This window comes from Mustela nivalis (assembly GCF_964662115.1).
Source record: "Mustela nivalis genome assembly, chromosome: X".
Lineage (NCBI taxonomy): Eukaryota > Metazoa > Chordata > Mammalia > Carnivora > Mustelidae > Mustela > Mustela nivalis.
In genome coordinates this window covers 21,340,216-21,358,635 of record NC_139040.1, presented here as the reverse complement: position 1 = coordinate 21,358,635, position 18,420 = coordinate 21,340,216, and positions in this window count along the sequence as shown.

Sequence of the window (18,420 nt, the reverse complement as noted above, 5' to 3'; positions counted from 1 at the left end):
ATAAGTCACAGAATTAGAGAAAATATTTGCAAATCATGTATCTGTTAAAGAATTTAATATACAATTTGTACATTTTTCTTACAACTCAGTAATAAAAAGACAAAGAATTTAAAACAGGTATTTGATCTGAAAACAATTCTCTGAAGAAGATATGCAAATGACCAATAAACACATTACAGGATGCGTATTAACCGTAGGAGAAATGCAAAATTAAAGCACAAGGAGATACTTTATTATGCATCAAGATAGCTATTATCAAAAAGATGCATAATAACAAGTGTTGTTAAATGTATAGAAAAATTTAAGGTCTCATACATTGCTGTGGGAATTTAAAATTATACAAACACTTTAAAGGGGCACATGCACCCGAATGTTTATTTCAGAGTTCTTAAAAACAAAACAAAACATGGGTTATGGACATTGGGGAGGGTATGTGCTTTGGAGAGTGCTGTGAAGTTTGTAAACCTGGTGATTCACAGACCTGTACCCCTGGGGATAAAAATATATGTTTATAAAAAATAAAAAATTAAAAAAATAAGAGCTGTAACACAACTCTTAAGTAGACTAACAATAAAAAAAATATGAAAAACAAAACAAAACAAAAGAGTTATACAATAACCCTGCAATTCCACTCCTGAATATATACCCAAGAGAGTTATAAACATATATTAACACAAAAATCTGTACACAAATGTTCAGAGCAACATTATCCATAATTGCCAAAAAGTATTAAAAACTAAGTATTTGTCAGCTGCTGAATGGACAAATAAATTGTGGCATATACATTCAATATCATTCGCTATTAAAAGGAATGAAGTACTACTGCATTCTACAATGTGGATGAATCTCAAGAACATAATAGTAAGGGAAAGAAGCCAGCCACCAAGGACCACATATTATGATTCCATTAATATGAAATGTTCAGAATAGACAAATATATAGATACAGAAAATAATTAGTGGTTGCTAAAGATAGATGAGATGGATAGGATGGAATGGGAAGTGACTGCTAACTTGTATGGCGTTTATTTTGGTTGATAAAAATGTTATTAAACTGCATTGTGTTGTGGTTGCACAGCCCTTAGAATTACTAAATGCCATTCAACCTAAATTTTAAATGTGCAAAGTTTATGGCATATGAATTATATCTCAATATAGTTGCTAAAAATGTATTAGATAAGTAGCTTACAATTTACTTAATGAAAAACCAACAAAGACAAGGGAAAAATAAGACCACAGTTTTAATTAGTAGAACTGGTATTCAAACCTATATATGTCTGGTTTTAATATTTGTATTAAAAACCAATGTGATATAATATCAAAAAGAGGTGGAGCCACAGGAATGATTTGTTTGGCACAGTTGGTGTCATTATTTGAAGATATTTACAGAAACGTTTTCATGCAGGTACTAGAAGACAAAAGTTCTGTTATCAAAATGGCATTCGTTTGGGTTAAACATAACTCTCTCCAAATAGGATCTTTTGAACATAAGGACTTCTGTTAAAGAAGTCACTTATAATAGTTTAATAAATTCTAAGTTCTTAGTGTAAAAAATCACTAAACTGATTATAACAAGATCTAGTTCTGGTCCCAGTTCTGCCATTAATTTATTGTATTTCCTTGACTGAGTCGCATTACCTCTGTAAACCTTAATTTCTTTACTTCTAAATGAACATTGAATGTGATGACCTCAAAAGTCAGAAGTGCTTTTATAAATAAATATATAAAAATTATTATAAATAATGCTACAGTGAATGTAGGGGAGCCTATAGATCTTCTTGAGTTTGGATTTTAACATTCCTTAGAGAAATACCCAGAAGTTGAATAGCTGAATCAAATGTTCACTGCAACATTATTTATAATAACCAAATAATAGAAGCAATCCAAGTGTCCATTAATGGAGGAATGAATAAGTAGGATGTAGTGTACAATAGAATACTACTCAGCCAAAAAGAAGAATGAAGTCTTGCTGTTTGCAACAACTTTGATGGACCTCAAGTGTATTAGGCAAAAGAAAGTAAATCAGAGAAAAACAAATATAATTTTACTCATATCTGGACTCTAAAAGCAAGAAAACAAAACAATATGAAAACAAACTCACAGATACAGACAACAGATTGATGGTTATCAGAGGTCAAGGTGGTTACGGGAATTGAAATGGGTGTAGGGGATCAACTGTATGGTAATGAATAGTAACTAGACTTTTGATGATGATAACTTTATAATGCATATGAATGTCAAATTATAATGTACACTTGAAGTTTACATGTTTTTATATATAAATTTAACCTCAATTTTAAAAAATCACAATTCCTTCCCTTGCTAATATTCTATTTATTAATTAATTTATTCAACAGATATTTACTGGCCACAAGTTATGTGGCAGGCATTGTGTTACATTCTGGGGTTCATGTAATATGATCAAGACCCCACCCTCATAAAGATTACATTCTAGTAATAAGAGATAGATAATGCTGCACTGTGAAGAACACTAACTAATTGAACAGTGTGACTGGGGTCTACTCTATTTTTGGAGCAGGTCTATCTAAAGAGGTAACATTTGTCTGAGATCTAAGTGGTAAGGAGGAACCAGCCTTGTGAAACATTTGGAGGAAGTACTAAGGTTGTTTCTGACAGAGGAAACAGCAACTATAAAGTCTCTGAGATGGGAAGAAGCTTATAGCAAGACAAGAAGAAAAAAAAAGCCAATGTGACTGGAGTGTGGTATGCAAAGTGTAGACTAGAAGTGGAGGAGATTGGAGAGTTGGTTAGGAGGCAGATTACACAGTCATGTAAATTGTAGGTACATATTTAGATAGAATGTGGGTTATAAGGGAAAATCATTAAGAGGTTATAAGAAGGGGTGGGATGCCTGGGTGGCTCAGTTGGTTAGGCTGCTGCCTTTGGCTTAGGTCATAATCCCAGGGTCCTGGAATCAAGTTCTGCATCGGACTCCTTGCTCAGCAGGGAGCCTGCTTCTCTCTCTGCCTCCACTTGTTTGTGTGCTCTCTCTCTCTCTTTCTGACAAATAAATAAATAAAATCATTTAAAAAGGTTATAAGAAGGGGTATAACAAGATCAGTTTTACATTTTTAAAAATATTACTCAGGTTGCAGTGTAAAAATATGGAAGAAAAGGAGAGGGACACCAAATATGGAGACTATTGCTTGCAACACACTGACTTAAAGACATTATGTGCTAACCTGATGGTCAAAACTGGTTTATATAGCTTTTTAGAAGGTATAACTCTTCAAGATGGACTATGTAATGGGTAAGAAGCAAGTTCATATGACACAAAATAAAATTGCGTTCCATATGAAAAGAAATGTTTATATTATATACCTTATAAAGAACTCTATATCAGTTCATCAAGCTACCTTTTAGAATGTGTATATATAGGCAAACTCTAGCTAGAAATACAAAGGCAAACATTATAATGGTGTATAGTTTTCTGTTTTTAAAATAGTGTGAAATCTTAGAGTTGGGAACAAAAAAAAAGCAGCAGTGATTCAATTTATCAGTCATTTAGTAATAAATTAATATGCCTGACTAAAGACTAGGACCCTCATGGTGTTTATTGCTTCAATAAGCAAGCAATTATGTTGTGAAGAAAAGATGAGTCCAGCTGGTATCTAGAGATATACTGGTCCTGAGGGAGGTATAATATTCCATTGTATATATGGGCCATATCTTCTTTATCCATTCATCTGTTAAAGGTATCTTGGCACTTTCCACAGTTTGGCTGTTGTGGCCATTGCTTCTATGTACATTGAGGTACATGTGGCCCTTCTTTTCACTACATCTGTATCTTTGGGGTAAATACTCAGTAGTGCAATTGCAGGGTCATAGGGTAGCTCTATTTTTAATTTCTTGAGGGATCTCCACACTGTTTTCTAAAGTGGCTGCCCCAGCTTGCATTCCCAAATGGTGTAAGAGGGTTCCCCTTTCTCCATTTAATTTTTTTATTTGAGTATAGTTGACACAATATTACAACAGTTTCAGGTGTACAACACAGTAATTCAACACCTGTATACATTATGCTATGCTCACAAGTGTAACAACTATTTGTCAACATATAATGCTATTAAAATATTGACTGTATTCCCTATGCTGTACCTTTAATTTCTGTGACTTATTCATTCCATAACTAGAAGCTTGTAACTTTCACTCTCTACACCCATTTTTCCCATCCCCCCTCCACACCTCCAGCTACTATCAGTTTGTTCTCTGTATTTATAGGTCTAATTCTGCTTTTTGTTTTTTTCATTTATTTTGTTTTTTAGATTCTATATATGAGTGACATAATATATTTCTCTTTTTCAGTTTGATTTATTTAGTATAATACAATTTACGTCTATCTACATTGTCATAAATGGCAGGATATCATTTTGTGGCGGCATAATATTCCATTCTATATACATACAATTTCTTCCCTTTTTTTCCCCCAAGTTTTCATTGAAATTCCAACTAGTTAACATACCTTGTAAAATTTAGTGATTCACCACTTGCATATAGCAGCTGGTGCTCATTAGAACAAGTCCTCTCCTAAATACCTTCCTTATCTATTCATCTATTGACAAAGACTTAGGCTTCATTTTTTTATGATATTTGTGATTTTTTAATTGAAATATATTTGACAAACAACATTCTACAAATTTAATGTATACAATATGTTTACTTGATACATTCATATATGTATGATTGCTGCTGTAGTGATAATTAGCTTCTCTATCATGTCATATAATTATCATTTATTTTGTGATGGGAATTAAGATCTATTCTCTTAGCAACCTTGATGACTATAATGCAATAATGTTGTCTATGTTCACTATATTGTACATTAGATCTCCAGGACTTATTTATCTATTACTGTTGCAAGTTTGTGCTCTTAAAAACATCTCACCTATTCTCCTACCCACCAGTCCCTTTTTACCAACACTTCACTGTTTTTTTAAAGATAGGCTTTTGTAGATTCCACATATAACTGATATAATACAGTTTTTGTCTTTCTCTGTTTCATTTATCTCACTTAATATAATGTCCTTAAAACCCATCCATGTTGTCACAAATGGAAAAATTTCACTTTTTCTCATAGCTGAATAATATTCCAGTGTACATGTATTTACAACATATTATTTATAATTCATCCGTTATGAGAACTTATGTTGTTTACATATCTTGCTTGTTGTAGATAATGCTGCAATAAACATGAAAGTACATGTGTTTCCTCAATATTCTGTTTTCATTTCTTTTGGATATATTCCCGGAAGAGGAATTGCTGGATCATAAGGTAGTTCTATTTTTACTCTTTTGAGGAACCTTACTGCTGTTTTCCTTGGTAACTGAACTAATTTACATTCCCACCTACACTATACAAGAATTTCTTTTCCTCCATATCCTTGCCAATACTAGATATCTCTTGTCTTCTTGATGATAGCAATTCTAAGGGTATAAGTTAATATAGTTGTTTTGATCTACATTTCCCTGGTCAATAAGGATATTCAGCTCCTTTTCACACATCACTGGCTATTTGAATGTCTACTTTGGAAAAAATGTCTATTTATTTCCTCTGCCCATTGTTTAATCACATTGCTTTCTTTGTTGTTATTGTTGGTTGTTCTCACTGAGTTGTATGAGTTATTTATGTATTTTGGATATTAACCATAAACTTTATCAAAATTCCAATGACATTCTTCACAAAATTAAAAATATTAAATTTCCTAAAATTTGTATCAAACCACATAAGACTGAATAGTCAAAGCAATGCTGAGAAAAAACAAAGCCAGAGGCATCACACTTCCTGATTCCAAGCTATACTACAAAGCTATAGTAATTAAAACTGTATGGTACTGGCATAAAAATAGACACATAAACCAATGGAACACACTACAGATCCCAGAATTGAACCTCCACCTATACTACATTAATACTACCAACTAGCATTTGACAAAAGAGTCAAGAACACCCAGTGAAGAAAAAATAGTCTCCTCAACAAATGGTGCTGAGAAAACACCATTTTTTCATGTACTTTAATTACAGTAGTATTTTATTTTGTGAATGTACCAAAATTTATTTATACATTCTACTATTAATGGATATTTGAAATATTTTTAGGTTTTGATTATTATGTATAGAGCTATTGTGAGCAATCTAGCATATACATTTTAATAAACATATGATCACTTTTCTCCTGTGTATATACCTAGCAATAGAACTGTTGAGTCATAGGCTAGCATATATTCAAATTAATAGTTACTGCCAAAAGATTTCCAAAATGGGTACACCAGCTTACACTCATACTAGAAATGTAGATGCATTCCAGTTCCTCTACATCCCTACCAACACTTGGCGTTATCAGGGTTTTTGTTGTTGTTGTTATTTGTTTGTTTTCCTTAGCCATTCTGAAAGGTGGACTGCTCTTTAATAGATGGAAAATAGTTAGAAATATATAGGATATACACAAGATATCATAACAGAACAGAAATGGAAACAACAACACATAGTTGAAGGCACTTATTTGGGGAAAAGTAAAGCTCTTTCATGTTTGTACCTCATTGAATTCACATTATTTAGTAAATCAGTTACATTTTCTTAGGCATTGGTATTCCTTCCATACTGATTACACACAGATAGCAGAAACCATATGTTGCCAATTGACACTTACATGGAGCCTGAATTATATTAGCCACTCAGTGTTTGTTAAATGAATGAATAAATGCTCAAGACCTCCCATTATAAGAGACTTATTACAACCCATGGCTGGAAAAAGCAAAGAATGGAAGAACTTCATAAAGCAATAGTCTTTTTTTTTAACTTAATTTTTTTTAGTATAGCTTACATACAATGGTACATTAGTGTCAAGTGTACAACATAGTGATTTGACAAGTTTATACATTGTACTATGCTCACCATAAATGTAATTGCCATCTATCACAATACAATGCTATTACAATATCATTCACTATATTCCTTGTTGTATTCTTTGTTCATGTGTATTCATTCCATAGCTAGAAGTCTATAACTTCTACTCTCCTTCACCCATTTTCCCCATCTCTCTACTGCTCTCCCATCTGGCAACCATCAGTTTGTTCTTTATTTATAGGTATGATTTTTGCCTTTTGTTTATTTATTCACTAATTTTTTAGATTCCACATATGAGTAAAACCATTTAGTATTTGTCTTTCTCACTCTGACTTATTTCGCTTGGCTTTTTTTCCTCTGGTCCAACCATAGTCACAAATGACACAATCTCATCCATTTTTTTTTAAATATTTTATTTATTTATTTGACAGACAGAGATCACAGGTAGGCAGAGAGGCAGTCAGAGAGAGAGGGGGAAGCAGGCTCTCTGCTGAGCAGAGAGCCCGATGCGGGGCTCGATCCCAGAACCCCGGGATCATGACCCGAGCCAAGGGCAGAGGCCTTAACCCACTTAGCCACCCAGGTGCCCCCATTTTTATAGCTTCATAATATTCTATTGTACATGTATGCTGTATTTTCCTTCTCTGTTGCATACCAATTGGCACTTGTGCTATTTCTATATAGTGGTTATTGTAAATAATGCTGTAATAAACATAGGGGTGTACATATCTCTTCAAATTAGTGTTATCATTTTCTATAGGTAAATGCCCAGTAGTTAAATTCTTGTATCATATTTCTGAGTTTAAATTTTGAAGAAACTATATGCTGTTTTCTGCAATGGCTATACAAATTTACAATCTCACCAAGAATGCACAGGACTTCGTTTCTCCACATCCTCACCAACACTTGTTATTTCTTGTCTTCTTTATTTTAGCCATTCTGACAAGTGTAAGGTATTATCTTTTTCTGGTTTTGACCTGCATTTCCCTGATCAGTGATATTGAACATCTTTTCATGTGCATATTGGCCATCCGTATCTCTTCTTTGAAAAAATATCTATTCAGGCCCTCTGCCCATTTTTACATTGGATTACTTGGGGTTTCTTTCTTTTTCTTTCTTTTTTTTGTGGGGGGGCGTTAAGTTATATATGTTCCTTGTGTATTTTGGATATTAACCCCTTATGGGATCTATCATTTGCAAATATCTTCTCTTATTTAGTAGGCTGCTTTTGTTTGTTTGTCTTGCCGATGATTTCTTTCAATGTGCAAAAGTTTTTAATTTTGATGTACTCCAAATAGCTTATTTTTGTTTTTGTTTCTCTTGCTTTAGGAGACATATCTAGAAAAGTATTGCTATAGACTATGCCAGAGAACTTATTACCTGTGTTCTCTTCTAGAATTTTTATAATTTCAGGACTCACATGTAGGTCTTTGATCCATTTTGAGTTTACTTTCGTGTAGGGTGTTAGAAAGTAGTACAGTTTCATTCTTTTACATGGAGCTGTCGAGTTATCCCAGCACCATTTATTGATGAGACTGTCTTTTCCTCCTTGCAGATTCTGGACTTCTTTAATCATGTATAAGCATGTCTTTATTTCTAGGGTCTACATTCTCTCCTACTGCTCTATGTGTCTCCTTTTGTGCTAGGATGATACTGGTTTGATTACTACAAATTTGTAGTATATCTTGAAATCTGGAATTGTAATACCTCTAGCTTTGTTTTCTTTCTCAAGATTGCTTCAGGTATTTGTAATCTTCTAGATTCCATACAAATTTTAAAATTTGTTCTAGTTTTTTGAAAAATGCCATAGACATTTAATAAGGATTACACTGAATCTGTGGATTGCTTTTGACAGTATGAACATTCCAATATTATTTCTTCCAATCCCTGTTTTAGTTTCTTCAGTGTTTTAGTTTTCAGGGTATAGATTGTTTGTTTGTTTGTTTTACCTCTTTGGTTAAATTTATTCCTAGGGATTTTAATACTTCTGGTGCTATTGTAAATGGGTTGTTTTCTTAATTTCTCTGTCTGCTACATTGTTATTGCATACAGACAATCATATAAAAAATGGGCAGAAGGTATGAACAGACACTTCTCCAATGAAGACATACAAATGGCTATCAGACACATGAATAAATGTTCACCATCACTAGCTATCAGGGAGATTCAAATTAAAACCACTTTGAGATATCACTTTACACCAGTTAGAATGGCCAAAATTAGCAAGACAGGAAACAACATGTGTTGGAGGGGATGTGGAGAAAGGGGAACACTCTTACACTGTTGGTGGGAATGCAAGTTGGTGCAGCCACTTTGGAGAACAGTGTGGAGATTGCTCAAGAAATTAAAAATAGAGCTTCCCTATGACCCTGCAATTGCACTACTGGGTATTTACCCCAAAGATACAGATGTAGTGAAAAGAAGGGTCATTTGTACCCCAATGTTTATAGCAGCAATGGCCAGGGTTGTCAAACTGTGGAAAGAATCAAGATGCCCTTCAATGGACGAATGGATAAGGAAGATGTGGTCCATATACACTATGGAGTGTTATGCCTCCATCAGAAAGGATGAATACCCAACTTTTGTATCAACGTGGACGGGACTGGAAGAGATTATGCCGAGTGAAATAAGTCAAGCAGAGAGAGTCAATTATCATATGGTTTCACTTATTTGTGGAGCATAACAAATAACATGTAGGACAAGGGGAGATGGAGAGGAGAAGGGAGTTGAGGGAAATTGGAAGGGGAAGTGAACCATGAGAGACTATGGACTCTGGAAGAAAATCTGAGGGTTTTGAAGGGGCAAGGGGTGGGAGGTTGGGGGAATGAGGTGGTCGGTATTGGAGAGGGCACGGATTGCATGGAGCACTGGGTGTGGTATAAAAACAATGAATGCTGTTATGCTGAAAGTAAATTCTAAAAATTAAAAAAAAAAAAAAGCTTCTGGAAACAAAAATTAGAACTTTCAAAGACCAAACCAGCCCTACAGGAAATATTGAAAGGGGTCCTCTAAGCAAAGAAAGCCTAAAAGTAGTAGACCAGAAAGGAACAGAGACAATATTACTGTACATTGTACAGAAATAATAATGTACAGTAACACCTTACAGGTAATACAATGGCATTAAATTCAAATCAATCAATAGCTACTCTGAATGTAAATACACGAAATGCCCCAATCAAAAGAAGGGTATCAGAATGGATAAAAAAAAAAAAAACCCATCAATATGCTGTCTACAAGAAACTCATTTTAGACCCAAAGACACCACCAGATTGAAAGTAAGGGGGTGGAAAATAATTTACCATGCTAATGCACATAAAGAAAGCTGGGGTGGCAATCCTTATATCAGATCAATTATATTTTAAGCCAAAGACTATAATAAGAGATGAGGGAGGACACTATCTCATACTCAAAGGATCTGTCCAACAAGAAGACCTAACAATTTTAAATATCTATGCCCCTAACATGGGATCAGCCAACTATATAAACCAGTTAGTAACAAAATCAAAGAAACACATCGACAATAATGCAATAACAGTAGGGAGTTTAAAACCCCCCTCAATGAAATGGACAGATAATCCAAGCAAAAGATCAGCAAGGAAATAAAGGCCTTAAATGACACACTGGACAAGATGGACATCATAGGTATATTCAGAACATTCCATCGTAAAGGAACAGAATACACATTATTCTCTAGTGCACATGGAACTTTCTCCAGGATAGAACACATCCTGTGTCACAAATTAGGTGTGAACAAGTACCAAAGGATTGGGATCATCCCCTGCATATTTTCAGACCACAGTGAAGCTAGAACTCAATCACAAGAGGAAATTTGGAAAGAACCCAAATACATGGAGGCTAAACAGCATCCTTCTAAAGAATGAATGTGTCAATCAGAAAATTAAAGAAGAATTGAAAAAAATTCATGGAAACATATGATAATGAAAACACAGCAGTTCAAAATCTGTGGGACACAGCAAAGGCAGTCCTGAGAGGAAAATATATAGTGATACAAGCCTTTCTCAAGAAACAAGAAAGGTCTCAAATACACAACTGAACCATACACTTAAAGGAGCCAGAGAAAAATCAACATAGAAAGCCTAAATCCAGCAGAAGAAGAGAAATAATAAAGATCAGAGCAGAAATCAATGAAATAGAAACCAAAAAACAATAGAACAAATCAACAAAACTAGGAGCTGGTTCATTGAAAGAATTAATAATATTGATAAACCCCTGCCCAGACTCATCAAAAAGAAAAGAGAAAGGACCCAAATAAATAAAATCATGAATGAAAGAGGAGAGATCACAACCAACACCAAAGAAATACAAACAACTATAAGAACATATTATAAGCAAATATATGCCAGCAAATTTGACAACCTGGAAGAAATGGATGCATTCCTAGAGACTTATAAACTACCAAAACAGAAGCAGAAAGAAATAGAAAACCTGAACAGACCCATAACAAGTAAGGAGATCAAAGCAGTCATCAAAAATCTCCCAAAAAACAAGATCACAGGGCCTGATGGCTTCCCAGGGGAATTGTACCAAACATTTAAAGAAGAATTAGTTCCTATTCTCTTGAAACTGTTCCAAAAAATAGAAATGGAAGGAAAATTTCCAAACTCACTTTATGAGGCCAGCATTACCTTGATCCCCAAACCAGACCAAGATCCCATCAAAAAAGAGAATTACAGACCAATATCCTTGATGAACAAGGATGCTAAAATTCTCACCAAAATACTAGCCAATAGGATCCAACAGTACATTAAAAGGATTATTCACCATGACCAAGTGAGATTTTTTCCAGGGCTGCAAGGTGGGTTCAACATCCCCAAATCAACCAATGTGATACAATACATTAGTAAAAGAAAGAAGGAGAAACATGATACTCTTAATAGATGCTGAAAAAGTATTTGACAAAGTACAGCATATTTTCTTGATCAAACCTCTTCAAAGTGTAGGGATAGAGGGTACGTACCTCAATATCATCAATGCCATCTATGAAAAACCCACAGCGGATAGATATCATTCCCAATGGAGAAAAACTGAGAGCTTTTCTGCTAAGGCCAGGAACATGGTAGGAATATCCATTATCACCACTGCTATTCCACATAGTACTAGAAGTCCTAGCTTCAGCAGTAAGTCAACAAAAAGAAATTATAGGCATCTAAATTAGCAATGAAGAAGTCAAACTGTGACTCTTTGCAGATGTTATGATGCTTTATGTAGAAAACCCAAGAGACTTCACTCCAAATCTACCAGAACTCATACAAGAATTCAGTAAACTGTCAGGATATAAAAAACAATGCACAGAAACCAGCTGCATTTCTATACATCAACAACAAGACAGAAAAAAGGGAAATTAAGGGGTCAATCCCATTTATAATTACACCCAAAACCATAAGATACATAGGAATAAATCTAACCAAAGAGGCAAAGACTCTGTACTCAGAAAACATTTAAGTACTAATGAATGAAACTGAGGAAGACACAAAGAAATGGAAAAATGTTCCATGCTCATGAACTGGAAGAACCAATATTGTGATAATATCTATGCTACCTAAATCAATCTACACATTTAAAGCAATCCCTATCAAAATCCCATCTTTTTTTTCAAAGAAATAGAACAAATAATCCTAAAAGTTAAATGGAACCAGAAGAGACCTCAAATAGCCAGAAGATTATTGAAAAAGAAACCAAAGTTGGTGGCATCACAATTCCAGACTTCAAGCTCTATTACAACATTGTATCATCAAGACAGAATGGTACTGGCACAAAAACAGACACACAGTCAATGGAACAGAATAGAGAGCCCAGATATAGACCCTCAACTCTATGGTCAACTAATCTTCACAAGCAGAAAAGAATGTCCGTCCAATGGAAAAAATACAGTCTCTTCAACAAATGGTGCTGGGAAAATTGTATAGCCACATGCATAAGAATGAAACTGGACCATTTCTTTATACCACACACGAAAATAGACTCAAAATGGATAAAGGACTTCAATGTGAGAAAGGAATCCATCAAAATCCTTGAGGAGAACACAAGCAGAAACCTCTTCGACCTCAGCTGTAACAACTTCTTCCTAGGAACATCACCAAAGGCAAAAGAAGCAAGGACTAAAATGAACTATTGGAACTTTATCAAGATCAAAATCTTTTGCACAGCAAAGGGAACAGTCAACAAAACCAAAAGACAACTGACAGAATGGAAGAAGATATTTGCAAACAACATATAAGACAAAGGGCTAGTATCCAAAATCTATAAAGAACTTTTCAAACCCAACACCCAAAGAACAAATAATCCAATCAATAAATGGGCAGAGGACATGAATAGACATTTCTACAAAGAAGACATCCAGATGGCCAACAGACACATGAAAAAGTGCTCCACATCACTTGGCATCAGGGAAATACAAATCAGAACCACAATGAGATACCACCTCACATCAGTCAGAATGGCTAAAATTAACAAGTCAGGAAATGAGATGCTGGCAAGAATGCAGAGAAAGGGGAACCCTCCTACACTGTTGGTGGGAATGCAAGCTGGTGCAGCCACTCTGGAAAAGAGCATGGAGGTTCCTCAAAAAGTTGAAAATATATCTACCCTATGACCCAGCAATTGCACTACTGGGTATTTACACTAAAGGTACAAATGTACTGATCCAAAGTGGAACATATACCCAAATGTTTACAGCAGCAATGTCCACAATAGCCAAACTATGGAAAGAACCTAGATGTCCACCAACAGATGAATAGATAAAGAAGATGTGGTATATATATGTATATATGTATATGTATACACATATACACAATGGAATAATATGCAGCTATCAAAAAAAATGAAATCTTGCCATTTGCAATGATGTGGATGGAACTAGAGGGTATTACACTTCGCAAGGAAGGTCAATCAGAGAAAGACAATTATCATTTGATCTTCCTGATATGAGGAAGTTGAGAGGCAACAATGGGGGTTTGGGGGTAGGAAAGGAATAAATGAAACAAGATGGGATTGGGAGGGAGACAAATCATAAGAGACTCTTAATCTCACAAAACAAACTGAAGGTCGCTGAGGGGAGGGGGGTAGGCAAAGGGTGATTGTCTTATGTACATTGGGGAAGGTATGTGCTATGGTGAGTGCTGTGAAGTGTGTAAACATGGTGATTCACAGACCTGTACCCATGGGGCTAATAATACTTTGTCAATAAAAAATTTAAAAAATACATTAAAAAAAGAAATCCCTTAATATTTTTAATAAAACTGGATTAGTGATGATAAACTCCTTTATCTTTTGTTTGTCTGGGAAACTGTTTATTTCCCCTTCAAATATAAATGATAATATTGGTGGGCAGAGTATTCTTAAATGTAGATTTTTTTTCCTTTCAGCACTTTGAATATATCAGGTCATTTACTTCTGGCCTACAGTTTCTGCTAAAAAATCAGCTGATAGCCTTATAGTGTTTCCCTTTAAATAATTTTTTTGATTCTCTCTTGCTGCTTTTAAGATTCTCTCTTTATCTTTAGTCTTTGACATTTTAATTACTGTGCTTCATGCTGTGGCCCTCCTTGGATTCATTTTGTTCCATACTCTGTGTTTCACAGAATTAGATGTCTACTTCCTTCCCTAGGTTAGGGATGTTTTAAGCTATTGTTTCTTCAAATAAGTTTTCTACTCTCTTCTTCTGGGACCAATATAATGGTCTGGGACCATTATAATGGTAAGCATTTGCATGATATTGTCCAAGAGACCCCTTAGCCTAACTTTTTTTAAAAACTTCTCTTTTTGCTGTTCAACTTGGGTGCCCTCTATTACCCAATCTTCCAGATCACTGATACATTCTTCTGCATCCACTAATCTACTGTTGATAGTCTCTGATGTATTGTTTATTTCCATTAATATATTCTTTAACTCTGGTTTTTCTAAGGAGTACTAAAGGATATAGGAAGAAGAAAATAGTGAGCACAAAGGTGAAAAGATGAAATTGAGAGGTGTGTAAAGGAGAAAGAAGAGAGCAAAGTCTGAAAAAGCTGACCAAGGCCTCTACATTTAATAAGAGGGTAAAGAGAAAGCCCTGTTACCAGAGTAAGAAGGAGGTAACTATCTGCAAGATATTAAAAGTCTTCTTAGAAAAAGAGAGAAGCAGACAACAACAACAACACCCTAGACAGAGTCTTCAAAAAGTCCAGGTCCATGGCATTTTATACTTGAAATATGCATGGCCTTAACCAGGCCTAAGTTTCAGCCAGAGCTGCTTTCCAATCTTCCAGTACAATTCAAATTGAAGACTTTTTTTCATTCTATTTGCTACAGAGAGATTTGTTTCCCTTTAAAACAATAGCCCAAATCTATAGTGTCATAGGCCCTCCTAATTCCATGCCAGCGTGAGTCATATCAGTAAGCAGTTTGATGCTGACCTTTTCATATTCAGTATTTGACTCTTTGGCCCATTTGTGGGTCTTAGGTCTCTCTGTTTACAGCTTCACTAAACTGCAAAAATGGGACCACCAGTCAAAATACCAAAAGCTAAAAGATCACAGCACACAGCTTACTATTTGCTGATGATTTTTAATCATTCACTCTGCAATACACCCAAGACTCTACTGCTAATTCCATTTGTTATTGACAGAATTTCACCAACCTTCATTTCTAGGATTTAACAGAAACCAGAGACCAATGCCATAGAATTTCACTATATTGTGGGTATTGGGGATGATTCAATTCAATTCACCGGGCTTTTCTTTGATACATTTAACACACTCAGCAATGTGCTTATTATTATGGGAATGCAAAATAAACAAAAAGGATGCACGTTACTTTACTGAGTTTTGAGAAAGTATGTAGAAACAAGGCATACCCATATAACTTACATCTTCTGAAGCTCTTCAGATATGATGGTTATTTAGTGAAGTCACCAAAGCACATTGAATAGATTGAATGAATTCTAATACTGTCTTAGAATCAAATATCGTGTATCTCTCTAAAACAGGGCTTCTCAACCTCAGCACTATTGACATTTGAAGCCAGATCATTCATTGTGGGAAATTGTCCTGTCCATTTTAAGATACTTAGCAGCATCCCTAGCCTCTCCTCACCAGATGCTAGTAGCACTGCTCCCAGTTGTGACAACCAAAATCGGCTCCATATGTTGGCAAATGTCCCCTGTAGGGCAAAATCTTCCTTCGTTAAGAACCACTGTTCTAGGGGACCTGGGTGGCTCAGTGGGTTAAAGTCTCTGTCTTCAGCTCAGGTCATGGTCTCAGGGTCCTGGGATCAAGCCCCGCATCGGGCTCTCTGCTCAGCAGGGAGACTGCTTCCTCCTCTCTCTCCACCTGCCTCTCTGCCTACTTGTGATCTCTCTCTCTCTCTGTCAAATAAAATAATAGATATCTTAAAAAAAAAAGAACCACTGTTCTAAAAAAGAAAATAGATTAATATTTGTTGATATATTATTAGTGAAAAGTGAAAGATGCCCAAGATTCTCTCATATATATATTTATATGTGTGAAAAAATCTGTATCTTACACTTTTCAATAATAATATATATATTATGTATATGTATATGTTTTATACATGTATATGTATATAGAAAGCCTAAACCAATGATTCTTAACTCTGTCAACACATTATAATTACTGGAGGAGCTTTTTAAAAATCTCTGGAGGTAAGACCTGGGCACTAGCATTTTGTTTTTCAATGTTTCTCTGGTGTTTCTATTATTTTTTCAACCATGGTTGATAACCACCCAGAGACTTGTTAAAATACAAATAGCACAGCCACATCTCTAGAATTTCTAAATCAGCAAATCTGGGATTGAGCTGATAATTTGCATTTCTAACAAGTTTCCAGGTGATGCACATAGTGCCAGTCCAGGGATCACACTGAGAACCACTAATCTAGAAGGATGTATCCCAAATTATTGACAATGCTCTTTTCATCTCTTTTTTAAAAAAATATTTTATTTATTTATTGACAGAGAGAAATCACAAGTAGGCAGAGAGGCAAGCAGAGGGGGAGGGGGAAGCAGGCCTTCTGCAAAGCAGGGAGCCCAATGCAGGACCCCATCCCAGGACCCTGAGATCATGACCTGAGCCAAAGGCAGAGGCTTTATCCCACTGAGCCACCCAGGTGCCCCACTCTTTTCATCTCTTAAATGGAATTTTACAGAAGAGGAAAAGGGACAACTCTATTCCTGATCTTATATTCTTCTGTATTGTTCCACAGTTTATGATAGCCATGTATTGCTTTTATAATAGTTTTTAAATTTTCAAAACTAAGGAGCACATTCCCAATATTTGAAACCTTCGTTATGTTTCTTCTAATTATCTCCCCATCCTTTCACCTATCCTGAATATTTTGTTAATCATTCTCTCACTTTTTAAAAGTAGTTTTATCACTCAAATCCATATCTCTAAAAGATATACCATTTAACTTTTTTCAATTTTTAGACATTAAACTAAAATTATACTCTGTATTTATCTATGGCATGCTATTTTTTTGGTAAGTGGCATGATGGTTTTAAGATTTTATTTATTTATTTGACAGATAGAGATCATAAGCAGGTGGGGGGTGGGGGGGGAAGCAGGCTCCCTGCTGAGCAGAGAGCCTGATATGGGGCTCAGTTCCAGGACCCTGAGATCATGACCCAAGCCAAAGTCAGAGGCTCAACCCACTGAGCCACCCAGGTGCCCCAAAGGGCATGATTTTTAGATGTACCCATGTTGATGTGTATAGTTGTGGCTTACTCATTTTCATTCATTGCATGATTTTTCCCAACATATTTATACATATTTTATGTACATTCACATTTTTCTAGGTTTTTCCACTTACAAAAAAGGCTGCTATGAACATTCATGTACATGTGCATGTTTGCATTTACTGGGTAAAGAAAACATACCAACAAAGGATCATGCTTTCTAATGGGGGAGTCACCAGCTTTAGAGTAACCTGCCAGCCACCTTGATGTGGGTTTCTTAAAGTCATTGTTTTAAAGAAGGCACCATTGCACTGGCTTAAAATACCTCAGTCAGATTATCATGCTCTTAATTAGCTGTGCATGATGGCAATCAATTAAGGATGGCATAAAAGCCCATAGAAATAATGCAAGTCTCATTAGGGATTTCTCATTTGTTATATGAGTGTATCTACTGGGTAAGTTCCCATTAAAGCAAACTGGGGCCTATTATTTAAACTGTTTCAGGAGAGTGCTAGGTTATCTTTCCATTTGACATTTATTGTACCTGGCATAAAGGTTAAAAACAATTATGCTCACTTGGAATATTTATTATCTTATGATATTCAAGTAGAGCCATTATGTTTGTTTTCTTCTCCTTATCAAAGCTGGTCAAGGAGAGACTTTTTAATGAGCCCGAGCTAAATGGTAAGGAAATTTTCCCTCTCCTGTACTCAGAGAGATAAACCTGTAAATAAACCTGGTAGTAGTGATACTCTGTACAAGATTTAGCTTTGAGACTTATTATTTATCATTTGCATATTGCTGCAGCTACACATGCATTGAGCTGGTTTCCATTGTCTGAAAGTCATATTAGCATTCCTTGGGAAA